At 40.1% G+C, this 19,187-nt stretch overlaps 1 long non-coding RNA gene across 1 annotated transcript in view; it reads right to left on the bottom strand.

The window, feature by feature from the left end:
- Positions 1 to 350: 350 nt before the first annotated feature.
- Positions 351 to 19,187, bottom strand: part of LOC120406839 — a 101,748-nt gene continuing 82,911 nt past the window's right edge. The window contains exon 4 of the long non-coding RNA XR_005599623.1: positions 351 to 473. This is a non-coding gene — a long non-coding RNA (uncharacterized LOC120406839). The remainder of the gene's footprint in view (positions 474 to 19,187) is intronic.

Below are 19,187 nucleotides of genomic sequence, written 5' to 3'. Positions count from 1 at the left end.
AATAACAGTCAGTCTTAATTTCCTGTGTGAAGAAAACCAACCCCTTGCTTTCCAAAGGTATTCTGATTTTGAGTTTTAATCTAGGAAAGGACATCTGAGCTTTTGAAATTAGGAAAGCTGAAAAACAACATTCAGACTAGATAGGATCTCTGTATACATGTGTTGCGATAATGGTAACATATCCAGTGGGAATATAAATTCTCTGCCTGTGCCTATGTCACCAACAAAAAGAGCTGCTGAGAAACCATGCACAACAAGCATAAGACTATATCACATTTCTCCACCTCTACAGGAACCAGTCCATCAGATAATCTCTTTAAAGAAATTCCAGTACTATAATTTGTCTTTTTTGCTTTTAATCAACAATGAGATAATATAGAAGCGATGTTCAATGACTCAGAATGATTTAGTCGGCAGGAAACCCATTCGTTTAAACATATTTCCCCATAGTTTTCAGCACCATGTCCCATCATCTGGAAATAATAGAAACCATAGTAGTAAATTTTGCAAGCCAAGAAAAAACATGCATGGACAGGTCACCCAGTATTTACTGGTATGCTAATGTTAGCCTAGTCTAACCAAAATGAGGGTTTCTCTGTAAACTTGGATTAGGCTCTCCTGTGAACGGATACAGAAGTGGTGTTAAAAACAAGTGTGTTATATTCATTTATATGACAGCAGGAAAATAAGCCAGACATATGGATCCTGAATCAAAAGGACATAGTAAATGAGCATTTTCCTATAATTGCAAAAGATACACACTATTAGCTCTGTGTGTATGAATGCAAGAGAGAAAGGAAAATACCACATCTCAAGTCTGTCTAATTTCCCTTTGCTTTTCAGTCTTAAAAGCTCTTTCCCAAACTGAACATTTATCCATCTTTTTAGAGAAGCTATTTTTTAAAAAATACATAATTAATACACTTTGAGGAACAATTTATATTTGCTATATTAAGGAAGAAGATAGAAGCCCTTTTAATAAACACTGGAATCTGACGATTCACTGACTGTAATTTTGTCCTCCACATAACAAGATACTATTTTTCACTCAGAATATTGTCCTCCAAACCCAACATAGTAAACACATAAGACTCAGATGCTGAGTCCTGTAGATTAGATATGAACGACATATACATGTTTAGTTTTTGAGACTGAAGGAGATATCTAAGGTGGATTTAATTTTTTATTGCAGGCAGTTCTTCATTTTAGATTAGTTGTGGAAAATCCTTAATAAATCCATGAAAAATTTCTTCCTGGGGAGAGTAAGAAGGAAGGATGGGTGAAGGCATTATAATCTTAATGTGCTTCCAATGCTCTCCTTGTGACTTGCAAGTGCTGTGAAAAGGTGTAATAATTTATAGATTATGAGGGGCCCAATTCTGATACCTTTACTCTCAATATGTAATACATTACTCCATGAGTACTCCTATGAAAGCTGATATGGCTAGTTGTGGAATAAGGTGCTACTAAACAAGAAAGAGGGTACCAGGTCTGGCCCACTGATAGCTGTACTTGGATCTGAATCAGATATAAAATAAAATGGCAAATGGGATGACTCAGAGGAGTAGTAATAGGCTATGATGTATTTCCCTTCTACATTACAGGATCTACTCAGGCCTGATTGATAGAAAATGAAATCTGGTGGCTATTCATGGATTATATGAAATGAGTTGGTAGTTTCAGTCCAGTTTCCAGATATCCACATCACAATAGTAATTGTTATTTACTTCCCAAGCACACAAAACACTGTGGCTCGGTGCCTCCCAAAATCAACTGAAGAAATGGTCAGTGCCCAGAAGAGCAGACAATCTACATACGGCACAATCCAAGTGAAGGTAATCTGACAATAAAAACTTGGGTAAAGAGAAAGGAAGGACAAGTTCTTCCAGCAAGAAGATCACATGTTTACTCAACTCCATAGGTGTGTATGGTTCTGTCCCGCTTTTTTAATTGCTTAAACTTTCTTCCCAGTCTCACTTCTCATAGGCAAGAGATTTGAATGATACAAGTCCAATGGTGTGGCAAACAGGTTTGTAGAGGGCATTCTGGGCATGGCAGAAGACATGGAGATATATGCGAGAGATAGAGAAGAGCATCAAGCTTGTGTTACTGGAAGGGAGATCACAGTTATAAACTACTAATGGTCTAGTACAGAGACTAGTGATCAGACCTGATCCTAAATCCATTGAAATCAATGGAGAAACTCCCATTGACTTCTGTGGGTATTGGATCAGGCCCTGAAAGAGCATGTAAATTAAATTCCCTCTTTCACTTCCAGGGGTGGTTCTCAGTCAGCACAGTTTAAGGACCTGAAACCACTTAAAAAGCAGGTGTTTAATTTGAAGTAGTCTCATGGGAGTCGATGGGACTATTTGTATGCTTTAAGTGTTTTGCTGGATCAGGGCCTAAGGCTACATCTATCCTGCAGCTGGGGGTGAGATTTACAGCTCATGTAGATATACCCACGCTAGCTTGCTAAGAATAGCAGTAAGGATGTGATTGTGCAGGCATTAGCACAGGCTGCACAAGCCCACCTGACCCTCCCCTCTTCTCCTCGCTACATACTCACTTGTGCAGCCTGTGCTGAAAATCACACCACATTCTACACCCTTACTTCTATTTTTAGAGAGCTAGATTGATTAATCAAGCACAGGTATGTCTACAAGAGCTGGAAATCCACTCCCAGGGTGCGGTGTAGCTGAACTCGAAGATGCTGTGAAGATGTTTCCTCTGCTGAATATGTGCTGTATCCATTTCTGGATAAACAGAGGGATTTGCTCTCCATGGCTGTCCACCTGGCACCTTACTCAAGTGTTAAAATCACTCAAAATTTAAGCTGAGAAATAAAATATTTTATTGGCTTCTACATCATGGTTTCAATAAAACTCTTCACAAGAGAAGTTTATGATCCCAGAAATATGTATATGCCTATCAGACAATTTGGAATGTATTTGTATCTGATCCAAGGAAGGTGAAGTTAAAACAACAGGGATAGGAGAGAAAAAAAAAACTGAAGGCTTTTCCAACAATATTCCACCCACACCACAGATTTGGAAGACACTGGAAGAGGAGAAACATTTAATGCCTTTCTTCCTTTAAAGTCGGGTTTGTTTTATTGGCATGGACTTTTGAAATGCTGCATTTATACTGTGGGAATATTTGCTAAGAACTGATTTAGCTTGGCTGCTATAAAAGATTTTGTTAAAAGTTAGTATTTGTGACTTTTGGGGGAGGAGAAAAAGAAAGCTCATCATACATATTAGTGGTCACTACAAACCATTGAACTTTCATACACTTTTCACATACATAAAAAAAAAAAACCTTGATTTTGTTTTCCCAAAATACACAATCCTTTATGTATAAGATGCCCAAAGTCAGAGTTATACAGGCCACAAAGAAGATATTTATGTACAAGAGAGAATTGCAGCATTCTCTGAACTATGTCCTTTGACAAGACTTTTAGATGCATGCATTTTGTTTTGACTGTACATCCATTAAATGAAAACTCACAGAATGAAAACAAAAGTTGAATATTCAAGCCAGAGGTATTTGATAAAATGAGATGAAGCTATAATATAAATTTCAGTCAGTCTAAATTGTAATAAGTTTTGATACAGTTTGAAAATTTGACTGCAACTCACCCTCCAAAAAGAATAACAAAGAAAAAATTACATTTCTTACGGAGTACTATAACTTAAATCATATTCTGTATTCAAAGACAGAACACCACAAAATTAGACCTAAGTTTGAAAACCTGTCTTGGATGGAAGGAAGCCCCATTTTCCAAAGCATTTAAGTATGTGCTTAAATCCATACCTATTCAGCAAATCACTTAAATATATAAAATTATAATTTAAGATCTTGCTTAAATCCCATTCAACATGTTTTGTGCTTTGCTGAATTTGGGTTTAAAGCCAGTGTCAGCCCATTAGTTCACCTAGAAAAAGTGTCATTAACCATCATCTCACAGTGTTTTAATATGGCAAAACACAATGAGACAAATTACACCAGAGATTATATATACCATACATATATACCATAACAAAACAATAAAAATTATATTATCTATTTTCTTTATACATATATAAGTATACATATATAAAGATATGAAGATATAGGTAGACTCATGGATACATATTCTGAGATCAAGGAAATGTATTTGTCTATTACATGTTTTTCTAAGGAACTTCTTAGTATCTGGATACCTTTTGCATAACTTACTTAATAAAAAAATAACACTTTGCAAAATAGAAATTAACACTCTGTCCACTCAATTCCTGACCTCATACCTATTTCTGAAAAGTGGCCATTTCAGGAGGTGGCCAGTATGGGACTAATTGTCAGAGGTAATTGAATACGCAGAAGACAACCTGAGCAAGGATATGCATCTTGCATCATGCCCTGCAACTGGTAGAACTCAATCATTAATGATTCTCAGTTAGAAGTGAATGCCAGAGAAAAGGACCCTCTAATGAGAATGTTCTGACCTCTACCCCAAGGAGGCACTCAGCAATCATAGTACTAAGGACACTATATATAATTTGACTGAGAAACAGATACATAGACTGAAACCTGAAGATTTCCCATTAATCACAAGTGCCTGGTGGGTCATGGGGGAGACACAGTCTCTGAGATACTGTGATCCTAGATAATTTCCAGTTTTAAAATTAGTGACCAAGACCTTGAATTGGCAGTGACCTGGCAGTTATTGTATTATATGGAGTACTGTTATGATGTGTGATTGTTGGTCCATGCTCCCTAGAGGTTGGGCTGCCATGTTCTGTACTAGCTGCAGCTTCCACGTGTCCTTCAAGGATAGCTTCATGAACAGAAATCTAACCTAAGCATGAGAAAGGTGAAGTCAAAGACCTCATCTGAGAGGACAGGATGCAACATTTTGGCCAGTCAAATAATAATATAAGGCATGTAATGGGGTGTAAAAACCCCTCACAAGTCAGGAAAGGTTAATGAGTAGCTGGGGACCCATCGGCCCTGCACTGCAACACCTAGAGCTGGTGTCAGGCTTCAAGGGAGGACTTAAAAAGGGAGAGCCCAGCTCAGGTGTTGCCTGGCTGGGTGAGAGACAAGGTTGGCCAGGGAATGGGGGAGAGCCTTGTGTGCCAGAGTGTCCCTCAGTGAAGAATTTACTTTTATATTTATTTGTTTTGGATACCTTAGAACGGGTGGAACTTTTATATGACCTATCTAAGGGCTACATCTCATCAATCTGGAAGATGTTGGAGGCTGGGTAGATCAGCAGAAGGCCCAGAGGGAAACAGAAGCAGAGCCACTACTTCCCTGATCCATACTATTAGGGGGCATGCTGGGAAGGCATCTGACCACTGCTCTTTTCTTGTAATACAGAAAGAAGCAAAGATAAGTCCAGTAACCATCAAATTATAAACCAGTTTCAAAAATGGAAGACTAACATTTTAGACTTTTAGCAAGTACTCAAAAAACTCCTTACTGCCAATAAGCATTCCCTTCATCACCTCCAGACTGAACTTAAGCCAAAGAGTTTTCATCCAGAACCCTGCCTTGGACTGTCACTAGCACAGCAAATAATATTATGTTGAGATATACTGATCTCATAGAGCTGGAAGGACTCCTGAAAGGTTATTGAGTCCAGCCCCCTGCCGTCACTAGCAGGCCTAAGTACTGATTTTGCCCCAGATCCCTAAGTGGCCCCCTCAAGAATTGAGCTCACAATGCTGGGTTTAGCAGGCCAATGCTCAAACCACTGAACTATCCTTCCCCAGGGAAACAGTAGTGTCTGGGCTCCAAGGAGAGGTGTAGTAACCTCACATTTTGACAACTCTGCAACTCATAGCGTCTTATATTTTCCCCTAGTGTCACATGGGACAAAGGAATCGAGAAAATGAGTCCTGTAGGATTCCAAATTTCAGTACATTTGGGAGAGGACATCTCCCAGAGGAACTGAATGAAGCTTTCTTAAAGTATTTCCATCCACCCTGCCACAAATATCATCATCCACTAGCACGGCATGATCAACGTGATTGAACACTGACAATAAGTATAACAATACCACCCTGGATGTCTGATCTATATCCAGTATCATGAAGAAATTATCGACCTGTACAAGCAATATTGTCTCTGTCCCATATCTAGAACCATGGTTCAACTGACTGAGCATAAACAGACTGCAAGAAGTCAGATGCTGCTGGAAGTTGCCTAACACCATCTTCTCAATAATTTTTCACAAAAAAGGAAGGTAAGGGACAACAGTTTTGCCAACCACCTAACACCTCTAGATCGTGTAATGAATCTGAACCCTTGTATGTGGACTGTACATTTATGGTAAGGTATGCTTTTTGAGGCATGTGTTCAGAATACTTTTCTGAGCACAAGCAGCCAAACAGAAGCCTAGAGAACTGCTTGTGTTTCTTGTAAGCTTCTGCTTGGGGCTTTCTTGCAGGTCAACTGTGTAGACTGTTAAAATGAGATTTTTTCCTATTACTATGTCATGTCTCTATTCCATTCTTATGTTCATTGACAATATTAACAGTGGCTTCTTGAGCTAAGCATGGGCTGCAGTGTTCGTAAGGGTAGTTGGCATTAGCCCTTCCTAGGGGAGTATAATGGGTCTACAAACCACATATTGAGCTCAGACAGAGGGGAAAAGAAAAACTCTCCTGCTTACAAGAAAGCAGCTTGATTACACCTCCTTGCAGCTGCCAGAACTGCCAGTCAAGGACACAGGCACCCACAGCTGCAACCAATGGGGGAAACAAGATCTGCTATAAAGGAGGGAGTACAGAAAAGGGAAAAGAGGCAGAAAGGCTTAGGACACCCAAGGGGAGACAATGCTGCACCAGGCTTCCTCCAAGAAAGTAACCAAGGGACTGAAGCAGATTGCAAGCCTTAAAATTAAAGGGCTGCTTATTAGAGGTGAAAGTCCAGGTATTGACCTGATCAAAGACAAGCTAAGGAGTGTCAGTCAGGAGAAGCTGGGGCCCTTTGAAAGACCGCAGCAAAAGACCTTGACAGGGAACAATTAAACATCCTCCAGCAATGGATCCAGGCACACCCTGTATTATAGAGATACTGGTGATATGAATGACTTCAGGAATTAACTAGCTGATGCAAAGATATGCTTATATGTTGCACTACTAAGGAGTTTTTTTGGGGTACAATCCTAAGTACAGATTCTCTCCAGTGCCCTGGCCCCAATGTAAATTAGAATCATTTAAGGGCTGATTTAATTTGTGACCATTTATTATTATTTATAAGTTCACACCCCCAACAAGTCCACTTACACCAGTGTGTAATTAACATTGGAGCCAGCTTTATGCCAGCTGAGAGTCCCTCCTGTGCCCACTGAGGCAGAGAAAGTAAATCCCAGCTATTGGATAGAAGTTGCTGGAATAAGAAACTAAACAGTATTTAACCATTGCACTGTCCAGATTACAATATATTGAAAACCAAACTCTGTCTGAAAAGCATACTCCTCTCTAGTTCTATTTTATTATGTATAACTATAGTAAGACAGGAAACCGTGATTTAACAGGAAACAAAATGCCAAGCTAGTACACTAAACTTGTTAATATAGATAGGCATTAAGCCAAGTAGTTTTCTTTGCTGCTTATTAAAAATATCAAGTACTAGAAACAAACTCAAATAGGATGATCTTTCCAAAGGTATAGTTCTCCTAATGCAGTGATTCTCGACCAGGGCCCACTGGAGTGCCCCAAGCAGGTTTCAGGGTGTCCACCAAACAGGGCCAGCATTAGACTTGCTGAGGCCCAGGGCAGAAAGCCAAAGCCCCACTGCATGGGGCTGAAGCCTGGGGTTCCAAGCCCTGCCACTCTGGGCTGAAGCAAAAGTCTGAGCAACTTAGCTTCACAGGGTCTCCTGCAATTGCCCTGCTTGCTAACCCCTAATGCTGGCCCTGCCTTTCACATGCAGAAAAACAGTTGTTATGGCACAGATGGGCAGTGGAGTTTTTATAGAATGTTGGGAGGGGGAGGCTAAGAAAGAAAAAGTTGAGAACCCCTGTCCTAATGTTGGGCGTTTTGTGATAGCATTCTGCAAATATACTGCAAGGATATGATCTGACTAATCATACATTTTCTCAGCCAGCAAGAAGCAGTACATAAAAGATCAGTGTTATGATGACATGTATAGGACACAATCTAGAAGTTATGATGGTGTGTGTTTTGTCCTTGCTCGCTGTACAACATGAGAACATGGGGAAACCGCAGAGGCACACTCTTCAGGATGATCAGTCCTACAACCTATCCTGAAGGATGATCCCTCACTCTCACAGACCTTGGGAGACAGGCCAGTCCTCGCTTACAGATAGCACCCCCAACCTGAAGCAAATACTCACCAGCAACTACACACCACACAACAAAAACACTAACCCAGGAACCAAACCCTGAAACAAACCCCGGTGCCAACTCTGTCCACATATCTATTCAAGGGACACCATCATAGGACTTAATCACATCAGCCACACCATCAGGGGCTCATTCACCTGCACATCTACCAATGTGATATATACCATCATGTACCAGCAATGCCCCTCTGCCATGTACATTGGCCAAACTGGACAGTCTGTATGCAAAAGAATAAATGGACACAAATCAGACATCAAGAATTATAACATTCAAAAACCAGTATGTGAACACTTCAATCTCCCTGGACACTCAATAACAGACTTAAAAGTGGCAATTCTTCAACAAAAAAACTTCAGAAACAGACTCCAATGAGAAACTGCAGAACTGGAATTAATTAACAAACTGGACACCATCAAAGTAGGCCTGAATAAAGACTGGAAGTGGATGGGTCACTACAAAAACTAATTTCCCCCTATGCTGATCCTCACACCTTCTTGTCAACTGTTTGAAGTGGGGCCACCTTGATTACATTGAACTCATTAGCACTACAAAAGTGATTTTTCTCCTTTCTTGTCAACTGTTGAGAATAGCCTACTTCCACCTTAATTGAATTGGCTTGTTAGCACTGACCTCCCACTTGGTAAGGCAACTCCCATCTTTTCATATGCTGTGTATTTATACCCTACTGTATTTTCCATCCCATGCATCTGATGAAGTGGGTTTTAGCCCACAAAAGCTTATGCCCAAATAAATGTGTTAGTCTCTAAGGTGCCACAAGGACTCCTCATTGTTTTTGATTTCTAGTGTGGATTTTCACCCTCATACTAGCTCTAATATCACACACAAACCATTTAAAGCCACATGAAACCCTTATTTTTCTTTCCTTTCATTATTTGCTCCCAAGACATACCTGGCTCTGAAGGAGCTGCTCTGTTTCTTCTGACTGGCCTCATACACTCTTTTGCATATTGAAATGAAGTGGGCTGTTATGAAAGAACTCTATATCTGTATATTATAGGCAGGGCAGGTAGCACTGCCTCTTATTATACTTGCCTGAAATTTCCCATTATAAGATCCTGTTTCCACTTGTTTATAACTGCCAAATTTTAACTCTTCAGGCTGAAATTTTCCATGCTGGGTGTGTGCTTCAGGCTGAATTTTTCTGGAAAATTTCATCCAAAACAGTTTTCCAATTTCTGAGAGCAAACCAGTGGGCATGGCTGGGGAGGGAAAAGACAGCGCAGATGAGGAGCTGGAAGGGGAAACTAAATCTGACTAAGCAAGAAGACTGGGAATATGAGCAGGGGCAGGAGACTGGGACTGATGATGGGGCTGGGGGAAGGACTGGGACAGAGACTCCAGAGGAGACAATGGGACTGGGATGAGAACATTGTGAAATGGAGACATGAGGGGAATGGAGCTAGAAGATGAGGAGCCAGAAATAGAATAGACAGGAGCTGGGGAAAGACAGATTGAAGAGGAAAGGGCAGAAGAGTCTGTGCCCACTAAAGCACATTCCCCTTCAGAGCTGGGAATGGAACCCAAGACCGAGCCTCATCTTTTGCTGTCAGCAAAAATCTGTGAAACCCTCTGGCAAAGTGTCTCATGGCCTGTCTAAGTCTATGTAGAGGGTGATAGCCTAGTATCGCTACCAGTTATTCTGTTCGCTCAAGTGGCAGAAGTCTTTTGTGTGGTGGTTCTGATGCTGATGACCCATGTGGATGTCAAGGTCATGCCACATAACGGAATTTATTTTTTTTCTTTTCTTTTCTTTTTTTAACTGGGAAATTGACAAAAAGACAACTGTAAAAGAACGTTATTAAGGTTGCAAAGTTGAGCAAAAATTAGGAAAATGATGGAATTAAAGTTGTCTGTACAACTTAATTCAACATCCTTGTGTGCATGCATTATGATACCGTCTTTACTTATATGATCTCATATTATTTTTTTCCACAAGACCCCCCACTTCATTCAGGGATGGACCTGCTCTGCGGATGAATCAGGGTCATGTTACGAAAAAGAGGATTATCTGTAGGATCCCTGCTTCATTTGTTGTAGAATTTGGAAGGTGTTTAGTAAATGAGTCATGGGATTGCAGGAAGAGAGAGAGCGATGTTCTCATGTATAAAGTAGGTGAATGCTGCCCTGGAGAACTGGATTTTATCCTTGCTTCTACTACAGGGTTTCTATGTGATACTGGGTAAGTCACTTAAACCAAACTTTTCACAGAAAGTCACTATCTCTGTCCCTCATTTCCTGACTGAGATCCTGGAGTCTAATTTGCAGAAGTTCTGAGAATTCACAACAACTGAAGTCAATGGGAGCTGTGATTTGAATATATTAAGACATAATGCTAAGTACTCTGAAAAATCATGTCCTAGATGTCTCAAATTGGGCTTCCAAATTTAGTGGATAATTTGTCCTTAATCACTCTGTGCCTCCGGTTCCCATCTGTAAAATGGGAATAATACCAGCCCTCGTCTCACTGGGGTGCTACGGAGATAAAATAATGAAAGTTTGTGAAGCACTCGGGCTATAGTGATGAGCACCATAGAAAGCCAATAGGGAAATTAATAAGTCTCTCTTCAGAGCAGGGATTGGACGGTGTGAAGTAAATAAGGCATAGGGCCACACACAGATCAGTAAGGAGAAAACAAAATATTGAATAGTTGCTCAGTAAGCAAGCACCATCCATCCTTTCCTGTGCACTGAATAAGGAAGGGTCCTTTGGAAGAAATAGTATGTGATCATGTGATTAAAGACTCACACAGATAACTACCTCAGTCTTAACTCTCATCTTTAACATTACCTATTACTGCAACATAGAGACATACCATGGTTGCAGTAATCAGTAGATATTATAATGTCATTTTTCTTATTAAATCAAATTGGTTTATAATTATTCTGTCTGTCACCTGTACATGGCATTCAAATCAGCACCTTGCATTGCACAGGGTAAATCAACATAGTGAAAGCTGTTGACAACACTTACAATTTTGACAATAACTTGGATATAACCCATTAATTAATATGCACACAGTGAAGTTTTGGTTTGTGATAGCTTTATTACAAATCAGTCTAATTAGTGTTACGATATTTGGGGGGGCGCGGTTTTTTGCTTACACTTAGAAAATAACTTTATTGGAAATAAGAAAACTGATGTGAGGGACTGAAACCCGTGTCTCCTATCTCCCAGATTATTGCTCTGGCCACTGGGCTATAGAGTTATTCCAATTCTAGTTCTCTGGTGCAATGAATGTTTAATTATTTATACGCAGTGGAACAGCTTCAACAGAATAGTTGGAGATCTCAGGAAAAACTTCCTAACTGTAAGAACAGTAGAGCAATGGAGTAGACTGCCTAGGGAGGTGGTGGAAGTGCCTTTGCTGGAGGTCTTCCGCCATCAGATACCAGCCAAAGCCTTCCAAAGGAGGCTGGCTAGCCATCTGGCTTGGATGGTTTAGACACAACAAATCCTGCATCTTGGCAAGGGGTTAGATTAGATTACCTTTGCAGTTCCTTCTAATCCTAGGCTTCTATGAGAAACACCCACCCCAGAATAGCCAATAGTCCAGTGGTTAAGGCACTCAGCCAGAGGGGACCCAAATTCAAATCCTAGTTCCACATCAGCCAGAGTGAAAATCAAACCCAGTTCTCTCACATCCAGGATGAGTGCCACACCCCTCTCTTCAGTGCTTCCTACTGCCTGGCTTAGACAGCTCCCCATCAAATTGTCACAGGCCTCTTTTCCAAACAAATGCTCCAGTTCCACATCTGTGTTCACAACGCCCTTATGATACAGTCAGAAACCTTTAATTAATGTTCAAATCTGAACCATAGTAATGCAAATTCCCTGCCTTGTCATAATCTTAAAACAAGGAGATCCCCATGGTACAGAGACTGTAAGTCAAACACTCCCTGTGTGCTGGCCAGTGAGGAGCAAACAAATCTGCTAGTAACAGATGTTCTTTTAAATGTGCCGTCAAGAGGATGCCCTGAGTGAACTTTTTAAGTCATGTCAAAGAAGAGTAGACATATACTCCAGGTCATCAGCTGGTGTAAATCAGATGGCATAGCTCCACTGATGTCCAGAGACCAACCCATTAATCAGCACCTGAGCTTCAGGATATTAGAAAATGTTTTTATGAAGTAGAGGATATTGTCATCCACCCTTTACCAGTCTGGCCTATTTAGATTGTAAGATTGTTGATGTGGGAATGATCTCTTTCTATGAGTATGTACAGCACCTAACGCAAAGGGGCTCTTTGAGTTATCTTTGCTGGGATCTCTAGGTCATACTGTAATATAAATCATCAGTAATAATTGAACCCCAAGGTAGTTTCCTAGATTCTTTTTAAAGTGCTGTGGTTTCATACAGGAGAAGTTAATAGATTTACAATGGGACACTGGCCAGCAATTAATTGTACAGTATATAATATGCTAAATTCATCACAGTTTTTCTCATTGTGTAAATGTTATAATGCTTGAATTCAATGCACTGTAATATATAGGCTAGGACTGCTTTCTACTAACACCTAACTTTCCCATGAAGCAAGCACTGATAACTCACGGGTAGGCCCCTCATCATCATCTTCATCTTTCACATCCATACTGCCACACCTAGTGTTTTAAACTGCCCTTAAGATATTACCCTCCATGCAAGAAGGGGGGGGGATTTTAACAGAAAGAAAGAGGGTGCACAGAACAATCTAGAAGCCAGGTAGAACCTACCATCTTTTCCATCAAGATATGCAAAAATCCAAAGGAGAAGAAAGGGAAGAATAGAGGTCTGACAGTGTTAGGACTTAAAGGAATATCATTGGCACAAAATGAGGTAAGAATTTATAATATAATGAATATTTGATGTTGCAAAGTTAATGAATGCACACTCCTGATGCTCCTTAAGTGCCGCAACCTAGCAGATATAATTCCATATTTTTATGTGTAGCAGTAAAGCTTTTGACAGCTAGACAGAATCCTTGCAAAATATGCTTTGAACCCTGAGGTAATTTATATCATTAAAGCATGGACTTTGATAGAAATTTAAGGAGTACCATAGTATGCACACTTCACATAGCAAAATATTACATCTCTGCAAAGATGCAATCCTGGCAAAACAACTAGAAGATGTAAGGGTTTGTATAAAGACCAAGGGAAATCAATAACCATAAGATTACCATGATTACCTGTATACATTACTAAAGTGTCTAATAAATTATCCACAAGTGCTTTTCAATAGCACAGAGAAGACAGACATGTAATGATGTCTCATTTCCCTATCTAGATAACAAAAGCAGCTGATGTGTGTGATACAGCATTTTAAAACAATTATTTAAGAATGCTGCTGTTTTGCTTTCTTCTCCTATCAGATTTAATTCAGCTTTCAACTCAGAAAAACACATGCACTTATTCTACATTTCCTAGGGAGTAAAGAATTAGAGTTTGTAATGATCAGATGTGGTAACAGCACATAGAGGACCATAATTCATTGGCAATATCCTACAGTGAGCTGGATCTTTAAGAAGAGTGGAGGCCCAGGCCCATTTGTTTCTTCCTTGGTATTTTTAATGATTATGTGATCTGACTGAGGACGGTCATGTGACTGAGCAGAAAGAAGAATATTTAAGCAGGAATATTTAAAGCTGCTGGTGGTTTAATGAGAAAAGAGGGTTGGAGAGAGCAGGCTGTGCTTATGAGATGCCCTGATGCAGCCAGGGGAAGAGACCTGCAAGAAGGGACTGTGATAGGAAGTAGCTTCTGGATGAGAAAGCAGAGAAGAGGCCAGACTGGGTGGCTGCTCCTCTGCATAGTCTGTGGTAGAAGGTGGGATTAGGCTCCCCGGTGCCTGAGCTATTCCACCTTGGAGTTTGTGAGTGAATGACCATGATAATATTTGACTAAGGAGAGATGGGAAGTCCCAAGAGAAGAAACTATTTATTTGGTTTAGGGGATTTTGTGTTGGATTCTTGTTGATTCTAGAAAAGGAGAAGTTTGCTTTGGCTGGAGGACCAAAGCAGCTTTCTAAGCTAACTTAGAGGTTGCTCTGTGGACAACTGTGGGAATAACAAGACCTTTTTTGCCAAATTACGCAACAGAGACATGGCTCTGTAACATTTCACACAGGAAACAGTTAACTTTGGTCTTAATCTTCTTCCTGTCAGTGTCAGTCCGATAAACAAAGCCTTCTCAAAGCAAGGACTCTACCTGCAGTACAACAGTCTGAGGTAAGCCCTGTTTCTGACCAGTGCCACTGTGCAGAGGCCTCCCTTGCCAGAGTTCCAAAGCGTAGGGTGCCAGCTTCCTTCAAAATTCTCCAAAGCAAGTACTTGGAGCACAGTGACCTACAAACACCTAGGGTTTCAAGTGGTAGCTAATAACTTTTATATCAGGAAGGGCACCTGCTACTTCAATAAGCTAATGCTGCTATGCCTATAGAAAAAATAGCCTCCACATGTAGCTATTTGCTCCCCTCCCACTGGGCAATAATATAAAGAGAATAGTAAATATAGCACGATTTCCATGCAGGAAATCAATGACAACAATCCTAGAGGAAGAATATTTCACGTGGATCTGAGAATAATTATGTCCCATTGCAAAGAGAGGCCTAAATTTGAAACTTTGGAAGGTTCAGGGCTGGAGAAGTCAAAACATATAGACGCACACCACAAGTTACCTCTGTTACTAATCTCAAAGGCTTTGATCCTGCTCTTGTTGAAGTCGTTGGTAAAGCTCCCATTTATTGCTTTGTTGTAGGATCAGAGCCAAAGAGACTATATATTTAACACATGATTAGCTCCATGATGTAGAAGCTTCCAAAATGTTCAAATCTGGGTGCCTTAAATTAGACCCATATTTAAGGACCTAAATAAAAGTGCCCTGGTTTTCAGAGGTACTTATTTCATGTTATGAAGTGACTAATTGCTTAGCACCTCTGAAAAATCAAGTCTCTTATTTAAATTCCCTATATCTGGATTTAGAAGACAAATTTTAGATATGATGTTTACAAAAAAAATTTCCCTGGTCTGTAGAGGAGAAGAGCTAATGATATTAACTGTAACCTACTGTCTAAGGAACTGGTTTATATTTGGAAGACTCCATGAGTGCTGTAGAAGTAGAGATTTCCAAGCCTGCTGAGAAAATATTGGTATTTCCCCCAACTCATGTAGCTGCAGTTACCATTCCTGTGAATTTCCTCAGTATTAAACATCCTTCACAGGTTTTGAGGAGTCACACAGCTTTCATTTAGGCTGGAGAGCCATATTAAAATAGAGTAATGCAGTCAGTAGTACCTTTAAAATATTCTTCTTAGTAACATGAAGGTTATACCCTTCTTCACAAAGGACTTCAATCAGATATTGGCCAAAGTGTGAGAATAATATACCCCTTTAAATGCACACGTTGATAATTTCATAGATATACGCAAATCAAAGAAATCTGAGATTTAGTATCACCTCGGCTTGAACTGGATCATAGCAGGTTGGCAAATTGGTACTCTTCTTGAGACTCCCATCTTGTTCTTTAGTCTCTCAGCTTTCATTTAAAGAAATAAATGTTTCTACCACTTATGGGTTTTTTTATAAAACTGTAAAAATGTGAACTGGGTGTGAACCAATACAGTGAAGTCCCCCTGAGTTTGCAAACAGCCTAAAACAAAAGTTTTGAGGTATGAAGTACATGCATCTATCTATATGTGGTGTTAGCACTGATGCCCCATGATGATTACACTGTCAATATTTATAGTGTATAGAAGTTGGGTAGTATCTCTTTAAATAATGTGAGAGCTTTCTAGTAGCCCTCACTATTTTCTGCCTTTTTGAAGCCACAAGAACCCTGCCAAAGCTGCACTGTATATATGTAGCTATGCCTTGTGTGCTCTATGTGTTTAGTAAACTCAGTTATTTGGACCCAAGTGCCCATGTGGTTCCTTCAACGTAAGCAAGTAGTGTAAAGCATAAAAGAGATGTAGTGCCTTCCCTCCCCCAGCCCGAGTTGTGGCTCAAGCCTTCTCCCTGGTGCTTGCTATGTAGAGTGGCTTCTTCCCTCTCTTCACATGGGTTGGATCCGGGGTTCTTTTTCTGATGCCTCCACACAAAGTGACTCCTCTTGGTGCCCAAGACACAAGGTGTGCTCAGCTATACACAGGGCAACAGTATAAAACCTACTACACAAGAAACAATAAAGTACATCAATACAAACCCCAGCAAAGAAATGACACACTCAGAAATAATGATGTAACATAGGAGAACTTTATTGGGAGCTGAAAAATAGGATCTAGGGAAGGACAGGATTAGGGTTAGCTAATAAGGACTAAACATTCATGAATCAACGTATTTCCCACCTCCCACATTTTTCCCAACCCCAAGCTCCTTCCCTGGCATCTTTGCAGGCAGATGGCATACTGAAAATGAGTCCGGAGGCAAGTTCTACTGTTCTGTGAATGTTGGACAGCTTAAACCAGAAGGGTTCTCTTCCAGTGTCTTTGCCCCTGAGTGTGGCAGGATCCTCTCCTGGCTTGCTGGTCTGGAGTCCTGTGGAGGTCGTGGCTGGCTCTCAGTAGACCACACTAAGTCATATCTCTGCCACTCTGGATGCTGGTCTTTGCAGGGCTGGAAGAGCCTGACTCATGCACTAGATCCCACAGCAGTTCAAAGACTCCCTTTGTGGAGAGGGGAGTTAATCAGGGATTCCCTCAGCTGTTCCGCTTCTTTCTCAGCTCCCTAGCTCAAAACTGAAACTTGTCTCTTGTCTCTGAGTCAGGCTGTCCTCTCCCACTAAGGGTGCTGAGCACCCCAAGCTCATCATTGTCCAGATCATAGGGTTTCCAACCCTCAGGGATTGGCCTGGAGTCTCCATGAATTGGATGTATTCCTGGAGGCTTGGAAACCTCTACTTCTACAGCACTCACGAATTCTTCCAAATATGAACCAGTTCCTTAGACAGTAGGTTACAGATAGTATCATTAGCTCTTGTCCTCTACAGTCCAGGGAAATTTTTTTGTAAACCTCATATCTAAAATTTGTCTTCTAAATCCATACATAGGTGCAGAGGTGCTAAGCAACTACTCACTTCATAACATGAAATAAGACTATGTTTTCAAAGGTTGTGTATGTCTGTGGGGATACTGCAGTTGGGACTGGGAAGGGGAGTGCAGCGGCTGTTACTCACACCTTCTTGTCAATTGTTTGAAATGGGCCACCCTCATTACCACTACAAAAGTGATTTTTCCTCCCTTGGTATTCTGTTGATAATTAAATTGTCTCCTAGACTGATCCCTCGACCTGATAAGGCAACTCTCATCTTTTCATGTACTACATATAAATATACCTGCTACTGTATTTTCCACTCCATGCATCTGATGAAGTGGGTTCTTGCCCACGGAAGCTTATGCCAAAATAAAGTTGTTAGTCTCTAAGGTGCCACAAGGACTTCTAGTTGTTTTTGCTGATACAGACTAACACGGCTACCACACTGAAACCTGACTAAAGGTTGTTTATCCTAAAACACAGTGATGGGTGAACCTTGGAGGACCAAAATGTTCTGAAATTCAGACCTCATTTCAAGGTCTCCTTTCTCCTTCCTGTTCCCATTCTTCCATCATATCACAACCATATTCCTTACCCTTCCCCCAAATTAATATTTTCACTCCATTAAACATCTCTTTTCAGCCTACAATATGGCTTTGACTGCCACTATCCCTTGTGTGCTCCAACCAGGTGCTTTGTTGGGAAGCTATGGGAGTAGCTTGACCTTGAACCTTTGCATGTCAAGTGCCTCAACTTTCCCCTGGTTTGTACAGTATATTCTGATGGATAGAACCAAGGAAACACAATTTTCATGGTTATGAAAAGCCATTGTATTAAAAATTAAACAAGGATGATACCTCACAAAGTATAAATTAATTTGCAAATATTTGCGCAGAAGATGAAAATGTGATATGGGTGTATTGTAATAACTGTGCTGTAAAACCATAATGGAAAAATTATCACACCCCTCTCTCTCTCTCTGTACTGGTGTCTAAACATGACCATAAATTCATGTCTAAAACTCTGATAAAATCAAATGAAAAATAGCCACACAGATTATTGTTCAGATATAAATGGCATTGAATTCACCGGCTTACTGTTGTGCTACACATTTCTCTTTTAAGTGGGAAAAGATTCATTTTTTGTAAAAAGTTTTCTTGAAGAGTTTCATTTTTGTGAAGAGAATATCTTGGATTAAAACTACATCCCAGTGAAGCTCCCATTGATTTTAGTGGAGTTACACTAGAGAAGAATTTTGTGGAATTTAAAATTCCATTTAGAGTTAACATTTCAGTGAATAATATACTTGTACAAGTAACTCTTGCAAAAGAACATTGAAACTGAAGATATTAAGATAAATGTGAACATTTCAGTTTAGATTTGTAGCAGCCCTCAGTGGGAATTTGGTCAGGTCTCTTTCTTTTAATTGACCTGAAGTGTTAACCTTTAATTATTGAGTTATTATTCTGAGTAGAAATTACAGTGATTATTTTCTCTGTGATTAACTTAGAAAATCATGAACAACTAGACTAGAACTTGTGTATTTGTGTCTGGATCATATGGAAATAGCTCAGTCAAACTGGGGTATCAAGTTATATCACCTAGCTGAGGTCAGACTAAGAGGTCTTTTTATTCCCTATCTATATGGGAGTGTGGGAAGATGCCTCGCATTAATAAATGGAGAAAATTAATTATATTATGAAGATTTATAAGTATCTCAATGTACAATTGCCTTGTTTAGTCAAGGTATTGGGTCAAATTGTTTAAATCATCTTCCCTTTTTGTGGCGGAGTTTTCATGTGCA

Source organism: Mauremys reevesii, linkage group 5, assembly GCF_016161935.1.
Source record: "Mauremys reevesii isolate NIE-2019 linkage group 5, ASM1616193v1, whole genome shotgun sequence".
In the NCBI taxonomy this organism is placed as follows: Eukaryota; Metazoa; Chordata; order Testudines; family Geoemydidae; genus Mauremys; species Mauremys reevesii.
Note: the sequence above shows the minus strand (reverse complement) of the source record. Positions and strands in the feature narration are given on the sequence as shown.